The 13,062-nt window shown below is 44.7% G+C and overlaps 1 protein-coding gene across 1 annotated transcript in view; it reads left to right on the top strand.

Moving 5' to 3' along the window:
• DEPDC5 (DEP domain containing 5, GATOR1 subcomplex subunit) overlaps positions 1-13,062 on the top strand; it is a 2,513,958-nt gene that overhangs the window by 332,927 nt on the left and 2,167,969 nt on the right. The gene's annotated exons all lie outside the window — the stretch shown is intronic.

Raw genomic sequence — 13,062 nt, 5'->3', positions numbered from 1 at the left:
AGACAATTCCTCAGGGGAATCAAGAACATTAAGCCACCAAGAAAGGCCCCAGTGCCAGCCTGGGACCTCAATTTTGTCTTAGAAAAACTGACTCTACCTCCTTTTGAGCCAGCAGCTTCAGTTGACTTGCAATTTCTCTCATGGAAAACAGCCTTCCTGTTGGCAATTACCTCAGCAAGAAGGGTTTCGGAGCTACAGGCCCTAATGGCAATACCACCTTTTATTATTTTCCACAGAGACAGGGTTTCATTAAGGACCAACCCTACCTTTATGCCAAAGGTGGTATCTAGGGTTTCTCTAAATCAAGCCATTCATCTGCCTGCTTTCTTCCCCAATCCTGAGAATAAGGGGGAAAGACTTTTGCATACCTTGGACATTCATAGACAACTTCGATACTACCTGGACAGAACCAAGGCCAGTAGGAAGTCTGAACAGCTTTTTGTAGCTTACGCCCCTGCAGTCCAAGGAAAAGCAATTTAAAAACAGACTATTTCTAAATGGATTGGACATTGCATCAGATTCTGTTATTCCTTTCATGGAAAGACTGTTCCAAACTATGTCAGACCACATTCCACCAGAGCTACAGCCACCTCTACAGCATTTTTAAGAGGGGTGCCTACAAAGGACATTCTAGAAGCTGCTACATGGAGCTCCGTGCATACATTCTCCAAACACTACAATCTCCCTCTTTATTCCAGATCCAGAGCAGGCTTTGCTTCGGCAGTCCTGCAGGGTTTGATTGCCACACCATCTCTTTCCTAGAGCATACCTCCTCCCCCAGCTAAGCTATGGTATTCTACCCACATGTTATGACTGCAGTTGCATTCTTGAAGGACATAGTACAGTTTTGTACCTACCGTAAATGTAGATGTCCGATAGACATGCAACTGCAGTCGGGTTTTCCCTCCCTCCATACCCCTCTATGCTTAGGGTCCACTCCTATCCCCCTTACTCTTAGCTGGGGATATCTGTTATGGTGTATTTGTTTTATTGCTCATGTATTTGTTTGGAATCCTGTTTTTGTCTTCCAATTTGATTACAGCCTTCCTTGGAGGGCACCTGGCATCTGGGGCAAGAAACACTGAAGAAAATGGCGTCGGCTGATGCTTATATACTCCAGCCGCTCTGACGTCAGGGAGAAATGCGACATCAGCCGACGTCGGACCCAGACTTTGGAATCCGGACGACCGAGGGCTGCCTGAGGCAGGACAACCCCACATGTTATGACTGCAGTTGCATGTCTATCGGACATCTACATTTATGGTAGGTACAAAACTGTACTTTTTACCCTCCATATCTATTTGTAGGGATTTTAACTAGTAACACCACTTACCTTTGTCTCCTTTTACCCCAGGAGGTACTTGCAGCTGCTGTTATCCTCTTCCTTTTATTATTTGTGTTATTTTCTTTTAAAATGTGTGCTTCCTGCATTATTTATTTATTGACATTTGTTTACGGAGAGAGTTCTAATGGGCACATGGGCCCTTTTTCACTGGAGGCTTGCTGAGAAAAGCTGCAGGGTAACAAATTTAATGCAGTCAATAGTTATAAAAACAACTTTTATAATTCAATTGATATGTGCGATAACAAAATTTATAATGCAGTAAGAGGACATGTGCGCAGTTATTTGTTGCTTATATTTCCTTAGTAGCCTCTGTGTTTTTTCACATTTCCTAGTGCATTGACATTCCATGAAGTTATCTTAGGTCTTTTATCTACCATCCATTATTTTAAGGTTTCCTCCTTTCCTTTCTCTTTGTCTACTAGCTTCTGTTTTTCTCGCATTTTAAACATCTCTTTCCTCACCCCACCCCCTCCCTGTTTTTCCCATAACTATGTACATTTACCGGTTATCCTTTGCTTTAGCTGCATTAAATATAGTTGGTCACTGGTCAGAAAATTCTTCCATAATCCAAAAATAAACCAGCCCAATGTTACCTTACAACGTATATGTACATAAATGCAATAAACATACCATAGATGTACTGGAAATAAAAAACAACTATAGCAACGATAGAACACCTGATCTCAGTATGTCCTAGCAAACGTAATCATCAGTCAGCCATACAGCAATTCTCTTCAGCATGTATTTTCATTTCAGAATTGAAATTATAAAAAAAACAAATACCATGTAGCAATTCTGCTAAATAAATACATATGACAAAAATAATAATAATAGTCATAAAAAAACAACTCCACCTCAGCTGTCCCTTTCTAAAAGCTTCATACATGTGGACCCTATGTTGAAACAGAACTTAAGTTTCAGGCCTCATTAGGTTTTTCGCCAGTACTGTTGGATTTAGTAAAAGTTTTTATGATCGAGTTTCCTTAAGCGGAGGACACTTTGAACATAAACAGTAAAGTCGCCAGATTACTGTTTTCTTGATTATCCTTCACCAACTCCCAACCTGCTTGCTCTAAAGATCTTCACAGTGAAAAAGACCAGTTTCAGAGGAAGCCTTTTTTTTTTTTTCTTACTTACAGTTACTTTTTAAACACCAGTCCATAGAAAAGATTTGAAACATCCTAGCAGCATTTCTCCAGTAAAGGCAGTAAGCGAAACCATTTACCTTGTTTTTAAGCAGTTTTATTATCTGTGATGCTAAGAAATTTCAACTGAGCTTTGCAACCTTTAAATGTAAAACTACTTTTGGTAACTAGTTTAAATGTAGAAAACGAAAAGGACTTATGAAACCTTAATTGCAGAGGTGTACATATTCAAAAACGTTGGCATTTATGCACCTTTTGCTCAAGTAAACCACAAACACAAACTTGCAGCACACCTGCAGCCGTTTCTCGACCCTCCACAGAAAACGCGCTCTGCCCAGTCGGACCTTGCAGGTGACACAAAAGGCGGCACAACAGCCTCCAAGTCTCACTCAGCAAAAATGAAACTTTTGTCTGTGGCGACTCTCCCAGGAACCTCAAGAGCCCAGCACAATCCAATTGTACTACCAGGCCAAATGTCCACTGTTCATTTGTTCGAGTGGCGCTTTTGCCAGATGTCTTCAAATTACTCTACCCCTTCAGAGACTTTCTTCAAACACCAATCAGTCTCACCTTGCAATTTCTATTTATCCGCCATAACTCCTCCACTACAAGTGGGTTCTCATTCTCATTCATTGCAGGCCAAATGTCTGTGAAGTAGTGCGTCTTACGCCTCATGCCTTTTTCTGACACACAAAATGATAAGATCTTCATCGCTTCTTTTTAAGTTTGTCTTTTCCCTTCATGTTAGCAATGTCCAAGTATCGCATTCTTTTTCATCTCTGTTTGTCTTGTTACATATATCCTTCGTGTCATGTATTTTAGTTCTGGTCATCTCACTTTACGAACACTGTATCCTCTCGTTATGGTCTTTCCCTTGGTTCATATTTACAGTCCATTAAATTCTTTCTGTTTGTTTACTTCTCACCTTTCATGACATTTAGTCTTACCCTTGTTGTTATTTTAAAAATACATTGTCTTTATTCTGCTGTTCACTTGCTGTCTCTCTAGCTCTAAGTTGCCTTTTTCACCTTGTCCGTATTCTTTTTTCGAATTTGTTACTGAATTCAGTCATTTAATTCCTTTGCATTTTTTTATATTTTTATTTGGAGACTCTACCTTTTATTTGTCCTGCCTTTTCTTTCTTCTATTTTCTTTTATTAGTTCTGCCCTTTCTGTCAGGATTTGCTGCTTCTTAAAGCATGGGAAAAGTCATATTCCTGTAATTTCTTCCTGCTTCTGGTTTCTGTCCACGGAGTTCCTCCCTTCCCATCTGCTGCTGTGAGCAGGTGTCTGCCACCCAGTGGTTTGCAGGCTGCTGCAGAATGCAGATTGCTTCTTTTGTGTGTTATTTTAATACCTCCATTCATGAACATCCTGGACATTTCCTTCTTACACATTATCTTTCTGATCTGAAGTAGTTTACTTCATTTGGTCTTCAACCTGTGGGATATGGATCGGTATCGGATCTGAGCCGCCAAATATTACTATCATCAGCTCTGAGCTCCACACTCCTCCCCTTGCCCATAATACACATCCACTGCCTTCCATCCCCAGATCTCGTTTGCCACAATTTGTTATACATCATGTCTTCAGAGCTCCAGCTAGCAGTGGGTGATTTCTGTACTGTAAGTGTAAAAAATTATGTTTCATTTAGACGATCTAGGTTAGTTTAGGTACCCCTTCTTCCCTCCCATTGCTTTGGCGTCGAGTGTAGGTTTGTTTAGATTGTTACGGTAGTTTGTGGTGCCCCTCCCCCCTTTACTGTTGTCTAGTGTGGTGATTGGGTGTGTGTCTGTTAGAGTAAAAAAAAAAGCTTTTTGCCCTTTTTTTTTTTTTAGGCTCCTTTCTTTCTCTTAGGATGGCTGAAAAGCTTGTCTTTAAGTGCTGTGCAGAGTGTGGCCATAAGCTCTCCCCAGCGGATGGCCACACTCTGTGTGTGTTGTGCTTGGGTATGGCCCACTTTAGTGTGGATTGCTCCATTTGTGAGGGGTTCAACCCCCGAGCATTAAAAGATAGGAAGGCCAAGTTGGCCCTCAAAGGTCTTCTGCCTGCTACTGATCCCTCTTCCTCGTCTTCAGGTTCAGTCAAAGCAGCTGCTGTGACTGCCTCTCCCGCTTCTCTTCCTCTGGCCTCCCCTCCCTCCCAGGCTGGGACTCAAATTCCTGCATCTAAGCCTGTGGTAGCTGAGCAGAGGAGAGGTAGAGATTGGGAGAGAGAGAGTCGAAGACGAAGGAAAAGAGGAAGAGGTCCCTGGACCTTGCTTCTCTGAGCAAGTCAGTACGCATCCGTGATTCCCCTCTGCTCCGGTCTCCGAGGTTCTCCCAGGAGTCAGAGGAGGCACGTCCAGTCTCCCGGGCCTCGGTTCCCTGACCCACCAGGTCAGAGTCCCTGGCCTTGTCACAGTCAACCCGCTCCTTATCGGATATGGATCTGGATAAGATGATGAGGCACATTATTCGTACACAGATCTAGATGGTAGTCTTGCCAGCCCCCCTCCCTCCGGAGGGGGGAGCTCACTTCTTTTTTTTAACCCATTTCTCCTTCCCCGATCTGACCTTTGGCTTTGGAGTTCTCGGATCCGAGGTTGGCCTTGGTCAGGGGGTCGGCGCCGATGGTCCTTGTTTCCTCGACGCCGACAGCTGCCTGGAGCATCTCTCATCCAACCAGTTCGGATCAGAGCCACTGTCAGAACCGGTACTTGGGTATCGGATCCGAGGGAGTGGAACCTTTTCCATCGGCTCCGACATTGTCGGGCCAGGTTCCCTTCCCTTGGAGCTCCGTCCACTTCGGGACCGGCTCCGATTCTCGAGTTGGGTCTGGGGAGACCAGCCTCCTGATAAGCTTCCCAAGAGGTCTGCTCTCCTACAGCGTTAGATGTGGTAGAAAGGGTCCTCTCCATCAGATCGAAACCCCTGACCGCCCCCTCAGACTCCACCCAGACACCCTTGGCTCTGTCTACGGTCCCCATTGTCTTAACAGAGGGACATCCCATGCTCGAAGAGCCCCAGATGGTTCCCACCAGAGGAACAGATGGCTTGCAAGCACTCCCCTGAGAGCCCCCCCTGGAGATGTGCCTCTCAAGCATACGTGCAAGAGGAGGTACTTGGAGTCCTTCGAGTCCCTAATTGAGGACACAGATTTAGATGATGGGAAGGGCTCCCCATGATCACCTCCCAAGGATGTCTTCTTTGGAGACATCATGAAGGTCCTGCGCCAGCAGGGAGGTTGGTCTGCCCCCAAGCCCTCCTCTGATGAGTCTGTGTTCCTGGAGGCTTTTGGCATGGTCCCGTCTACTTCCTGAGTGTCCCCTCCCATGGATCCTTTAGTGGATTTGATCACCTCGCAGGCGTGGAAGAACCAGATACCGTGGAGCCTAAGTCCCCCCATTGACAGGCCTTCTGGAATAAGGGCTCCCCTGTGGATGCCATGGTGGTGGTAGCAGCCACTAAGAGGGAACTATCTCAGGAAAGTTCCTCGGTCCACCCTCCTGACCGGGAGTCACGGATGATGGACCACCTAGGGAAGCGGGTGTATGCTTCAGCTACCTTTTCGATCAGGGTGCTTAATTAATTGGCCCATGTCACTAGACTCCAACATGACCTAGTAAAGGACCTGGAGGAATCTCCACCCAAGTACATGTCGCAGGAGGATAAGGCTTCATTCTCCGTGAAAATGGCCACTCTGAAAGCAGTATCAAATATGTCCATGTGACTTCTCTCCCATGTTATGAAAGGCATGGTTAGGGTGGCTGGGTCTGGCATGTCTATGAGGCGTAACACCTGGCTCAGGTTGTTTACCGAACCCTTTAAGGCGTCCTTTGCCAATGCCCCTTATGGCGCTCGACACATTTCGGTAAGACCGTCAAGGAGACACTAGTCCAGAGTGAGAAGGACGGGAAGACGCTGTCTGCCATTGGGATCCACTTCTCTAACCCTCAAAGGTCCTTTTCCCAGAACCAGAGAGGGCAAAAGAAGATGTGGTTCTGGAAATCTCAGTATTCCTGGGACATTCAGGGCTCTTCTTCCCTTAGAGGAAGAGGGGGACAGAATGGGACGCCAGCCCAGAGGCAGAGGGGGTCCGCAAAACTTCGGGTCTCGAGAACCGTTCTCAGACAGACCCGGGCAGCAACCCTGAGGGGTTGCCGGGCTAATCTACTCTGGAGGCAATCGGGGGACGATTGTCCTTGCACCCAGCAGCATGGGAGTCCATAACAATGGACCGCTGGGTGCTTCAAATCATATCCAGAGGATATTCTGTCCCCTTTGTGGGTTACCCCATATCTTCCCAAACACCTCCCGGACGTTCCACCCATGCAAAGGGAGACAGCAGCACAGGAAATTTCCAAGCTGCTAGGAAAACGAGCCATCGAAACCATCCCCCCCAAATCAGTCTGGATCGGGCTTCTACTCCAGGTTCTTTTTGGTGCCAAAGAAAATGGGGGACTTGAGGCCCATTCTGGACCTCTCTATCCTGAACCTGTCAGTTGCCAAAGAGACGTTCCGGATGGTCACACTACAGTCCATCCTGCCGTACCTGCAAGAGAGCGACTGGATGTGCTTGTTAGATCTCCAGGATGCTTACTATCACATAAAAATGCCCAGAAGCTCCAGGAGGTTCCTCCGCTTCCGGCTAGGAGACCAATCATTATCAATTTTGAGCCTTACCTTTTGGTCTCACCACAACTCCCAGGGTGTTTACCAAAGTGATGGCGGTTATAGCGCTTCACCTGAGGCTTCAGGGGATTCATGTCTATGCGTACCTGGATGATTGGCTCCTCATTGCTCCCACCAGGCATCTACTTTCCCAAACCAGGGATTACTTTCTGACACTTGCCCTGAGTGTGGGTATCACAGTCAACACATCCAATTCTCTCCTAGAGCCTGTACAGGTAATAGACTACATTGGTGCCAGGATAGACACACTTCACTGCAAAGTATTCCTGACCTTGGCAAGAGTTCAAAACCTCAGGATGCATGTCTCCCTGATCTACCGTTCTCACCTCCCGACTGCAGAATCAGTATTGAGGGGCCCTAGGCTTGATGGCGGCGACCATAACTCTTCCGTGTGCTCTGCTACACATGTGGATTCTTCAGTGGACTCTAGCGGTTCAGTGGTCCCTGTTGGAATTAGCACCAACTTATCCTATCCACCTAAGTCAAGTGTGTCGGTCATCCCTCATATGGTGGATGAGCTCTCCAGACATTTTGGAGGGACGACCCTTTGTTCCAGCCCTGGCCCAAACCACAGTGAACATGGATGCATCCCAACTTGGGTGGGGGGGCATTGTTCAGGCAGTACAGTCCAAGGCCTGTGGTCCCCCATAGAGACCAGCTTGCATATCAATGTCCTAGAGATGAGAGTGGTCCTTCTAGTGTTGCAGGCCCTTCATGCCTTTCTTCCTCTGGGGACGATTGTCATTCAGTCAGACAACATGTCAGTAGTCTGGTATATCAACAAACAGGGAGGGACCAGATCTTACCTTTGTCGTGAGGCCATCAGAGTGTGAGAATGGGCGATCTCCACTGGTACTTTCTCATCACAGCGCACATTCCGGGACGGTCCAACATTCTAGCGGACAGGCTAAATCGGACCATTCTGATGTCTTACGAGTGGTCTCTGAATCTGTCAGTAGTGGAACAGATCTTCAGCGAGTGGGGTCAAACTTGCTGTGATCTCTTCGCATCATCATCGCAGCAGGTTTTTCGCTCTGAACCTCCTTCCGGGGGAGTCCCCCAGAGATGCTCTAGTTCATGCTTGGCCTCCTGGTCTTCTATATGCCTACCTGCCAGTACCTCTCATTCCGAGGTTTCTGCAGAAAACCTGTCAACTGGGGAGAAAGGTGATCATCAGTGCCCCATTCTGGCCTCGCCAGGTTTGGTTTCCCTTCCTTTGGTCTCACCTTCTGGCTCCACCTTGGATCCTAGATCCCATTCAGGATTTGATTTCAAACTCCTCGTGGGTGCCTCGTCAGAGTCTGGACAGCCTGAAGCTCACTGCTTGGCTGCTCCAGTTGCTGTAATTGGTAGGACTCCCACACTTTCCTCCTGAGTTAAATCTATTTTGGTAGCTGCTCATAAATCTTCAACCAGAAAGGTTTATCACAGCAAGTGGAAACGTTTTTCTTTCTGGGCCTCTCAGAGGAGTTTAGACCCTTTCATGGCTCCTATTTCCGCTATTCTTGATTTTCTAGCTAATATTTTCCAGCATGGAGCTAGTTCTTCTACTGTTGAAGTTCAGTTGGCTGGCATTTCTCATTTTCAAGTGGGCGAGAATTTTGTATCCTTGGCATCTTCCAGACTGTGTAAAGCCTTCATCAAAGGCACCTTTTTGCTACGCCCCCCGGTCAAAGATCCTGTCCCCACCTTAGTATGGTTCTCCAAGCTCTGGTCGCTCCGCCTTTCAAGCCTGCCGCAACTGCAGATCTAAAATTTCTGTTGTGGAAAACAGCTTTTCTGGTAGCTGTTACCTCTGCTAGAAGGGTTTCAGAATTACAGGCCTTGTCCATCAAACTTCCGTACATGATTTTTCATAAAGATAGAGTTTCCCTTCGAACCAACCCATCTTTTCTTCTTAAGGTGGCATCGTCAGTCAATATCAATCAGACTATAAATTTGCCTGTGTTCTTTCCCAATTTTGCGAACAGGATGGAATACAAGGTACACATGTTGGATGTTCATAGACAGTTACGATTCTATTTACGCAGGACAAAAAATTTTCGTAAATCTGATCAATTGTTTGTTTCATTCTATAGACCCTTTTTGGGCAAACCTATTTCCAAGGTCACTATAGCTAGATGGATTTCCTCATGCATCCTGCAGGTCTATAAGGACAAAGGCATGTCTCCTCCAGGTCAGGTTAAAGCTCATTCCACTAGGTCCATGGCTACGTCTGCAGCTTTCTGGTCTAGAGCGTCTTTGGATGACATTTGCTCTGCAGCTACTTGGTCCTCATCTCATACATTTATTTTTCATTACAAATTGGATTTGACTTCTAGAAGGAGAGCATCCTTTGGCTCTGCGGTGCTCCGGAATATCCTTCTATGAGGGTCTCCCAGGAGTTTAGTAGCTGGGGACTTTGTCCCTCAGGTTGAAGACCAAATGAAGTAAACTACTTCAGATAAAGAAGTTATGTACTCACCATAAAGTTCCATCTGAGTAGTTGTACTTCATTTGTCTTCAGCCATCCCTCCCTCCTTCCCCCGGACCTTGGCGCATGTTCAGCCTACTGGCTGCAGTATAGGTCACAAGTATGTTATCAGGTCGGGTTCTAAGTATAAGCTCAGCAAATTCGATCTGGAGATGGAAAGCAGTGGAGGTGTATTATGGGTAAGGGGAGGAGTCTGGAGCTTGGAGCTGATGCTAGTAATATTTGCCGGCTCAGATCCGATATGGATGGGTATCCCACAGGTTGAAGACAAATGAAGTACAACTACTCAGATGGAACGTTATGGTGAGTACATAACTTCTTTTTTTTTTTCTGCCATTAACTTCTTTCCCAGCTCCTAGTCTTTCTGAAGTATTTTTGTGGTGATGACGATGGGTACTTCTCTGATACCCTCCCATGTTCTCCGTACTGTCCTGTGGGCTTGATTGATTATCATTTCTTCCATTGCCATACCAGACCATTCTGCACATAGCTTTCTTATTGTCTTTTTGCATTCTGTACCTTCACATTTTTCAGGTATTTCACTGATTTTCTGATTCTTTTGTCTTCTGAATCCATTTGCTTCTGCTCTGTACAATCCATTCTTGACTCCTTCGCTTCCTTTCTGGCTTGTAGCTCCGTCTTTTCCTCTAGCAGCCTGTGTATGATATTTACATGTTCCAAGTCTTTCTGAATATTGTCAATCTTTTTATCTTGCATTAAAAGTTCAGGTTCTCTCTCGCTGCTTGTTTTAAGTATTATTTATGTCTATATTGTCTCCAGTGCTAATAGCTTGCCAGGTTCTGTCTCGGTTCTCAGCATGGCCTTAGTTTTTTTTCTATTTATTCTTCTTTCATTTTTGGATCCCCCATGCGTAAGTTGATGTACTCTTACTTGTTTTCTACCCTTTTGGTTATCTGGTCCTTATTTTATGTATTACATTTATTCAGTGGTCCGCAGAGTGTGCAAACATGTCCAGCTAGGTAGCCGCCCTACTGCAAATTCTGTTTAATTAAACCGATTAAATATTGGTGTAGTGGGTAGACAGTTGAATACCCTTCCTATAACTGAAAATGGCAGGCCTTAATTAGCCAGTCCTTCATATGCTTGGTGGTTTTTGATGCCAGTTTGAATCTGCTTGTAGTACTCTATGTGCATTGCAAAGGATGTTCCTTTCACAGGGAGAGGAAATAACTTAAAACACACCTGCAACTGCAGTGACACTTTCAGTATTTAAGAGACTTTCAGCAGAAAGCAAAAGTGTTTGCCGGTATTGTCATCAGGATTTTGTTTGCCTGAGGCACAGTGGTTACATAACTCAAATGTAAACAACCTCAAAGCACACAGGACCCAAAAAGGCAGAGAAGCACAGCTCTACTTGGCAGAATAAACATTTGATTGAGTTTTATTTCTTTGAGTAGAAACTTCTTCAGATAAAAAAAACACACACAAGAAACGGACTAATTTCTAAGCTTAGGTGATCTAAAAACAGGTCATATGACCGCTGACCCCTCAAATAGAACAAGTAGCCTATTTTTAAAGCAACACATGACTTGTTTTTAGATCACCTGAGCTTATAAATTAGTTTGTCAGTTGTGCATTTGTTATCTGAAGTGTCTACTCAACGAAAAGCACTAATCAATTAAATGTTTATTCTGCCAATTAGAGCTGTGCTTCTATGCCTACACAGTGGATACATGTTGAAAATCATTTTTGTAGTCATTGGATATGCAGGTCACATTACATGCCATGTTTAACCATTGAACATCTCTTCCTTAATTTCAGTCCTTATACTTCATGATTTTGAATTCTGTGTACAGTCTAAAGGTTTTCCTCTGTGAAATAGGGTCTATATTAGATCAGCGAACGCTTAAAAAAGTGAACGTTCATTGATCGAACTTATGTAAGCGAAAGCTTAAAATTTCGAACTGTCAGAACAGCGATTTGTTTCCTAGGGAAAAAAATCGCTGATCCAAAACACATACACACAAAACAAGCACACCAAACAAACAGCAATCCACACACATACACCTAAACTCTGACACCTAACCCTACACTAAACTATACACACACCACTAACTATCTACTTACCTTAACCCAAACCCTAACCCTAAAGTCCGTTACTATCGCACACTCACCTCACCCGCTCCCTAACCCTAACTCATGTAACCCGCCCTAACCCTCACGTCCACACAATCGCACACATACCTAACCCGCCCTAACACTTACATTCACACAATGGCACACTTACCTGAACCCGACCCGTAACTTTACACCACAGCACTGAAAATACCGAAGCAACAGAAACGGACAACCAAATTCTTTCCCTAGGAAAAAATTTGGGTTTCTGTTGCTTTGATATTTTAAGCTTTCGCTTACAAAAGTTTGATCAATCAGCGTTAGCTTTTTTAAGCGTTCGCTGATCTAATGTAGACCTGTGAAATATGCACTACCATAATGAAAAGTCACATTTCAGCCCAGGTTCATTCTTACGTCAGTACAATATTCTTCCTCCTTCATGCCTAGGAAAGACTTCTGTATTCCTTTGTTGATTTAGCTTTACATTGGTCTGTGTAAATATTTTATTTTGGCTTAAATAGTCAAAGGATTTGTGAAAACTTGTAACAAACTTGTTACGTTATTATTGCATTTAAGATCGAAAGTTACCTAATTAGATTCTGAAGAAGGTTTATCAGACCCATCGTAGGTCTGGATTACATTTACTTTCCTTTATTCTTAAGTGAGGCCATCTTCCTGTCAATGCCAGCCCATTTACTGTAGAAGAACTAAATGAAGACATCTGATGTGGACTTTGTATGTAAATTAAGACTGTTCACCATCTCTGTGGTGTAGAGGAGTAAAGCCCTTCACACGATCCAGACACCCTAAATCTGAGCAGTACCTCAGGTACTGGTAAGGGAGGATGGTTATGGTCGTCATTTGGAGGGGTTACTTACTGCACATTGTCACTGTTGAATAAGTGGTTGCTTGCCTCTCGCAATTAAAGCAGTGCAAGGAGAACGGGGACTGTGCCTACCCAGGGTGGGTTATGAAAATCGTTGTTGCTACATGCAAAGGAGCACGCACGAGATGGAGGGGTATAGGCATTACCTTTAGTTATTCAAGTGCTCATGACACAACTGGGGGGGTGGTAGGACCATAAACAGTGCAGCCTCAGTCACTGGTATAACAACCGGGGTGCTAGCAATTCGTATAGCTTTTTGTAGAATGGCTTCCCCAGAGACTCTCACTCCTTGTATGGTACCGAGTATGGCCCTAGTATGAAGCCATGTCTGATAGAAGGGGCTTGATGGTCAGCACTACATGGGGACAAAAGATGAAGAAAGAAAATTAAGGCAGTTACTGTAAGCTAAGTTGCTTTCCATTCTATTCACAAAGAGATGTTCCTGTTACATGAAAATTAAATTC

The sequence above is a fragment of the Protopterus annectens genome, chromosome 4.part0 (assembly GCF_019279795.1).
Source record: "Protopterus annectens isolate FY-2018-M chromosome 4.part0, PAN1.0, whole genome shotgun sequence".
Classification (NCBI taxonomy): domain Eukaryota; kingdom Metazoa; phylum Chordata; order Ceratodontiformes; family Protopteridae; genus Protopterus; species Protopterus annectens.
Note: the sequence above shows the minus strand (reverse complement) of the source record. Positions and strands in the feature narration are given on the sequence as shown.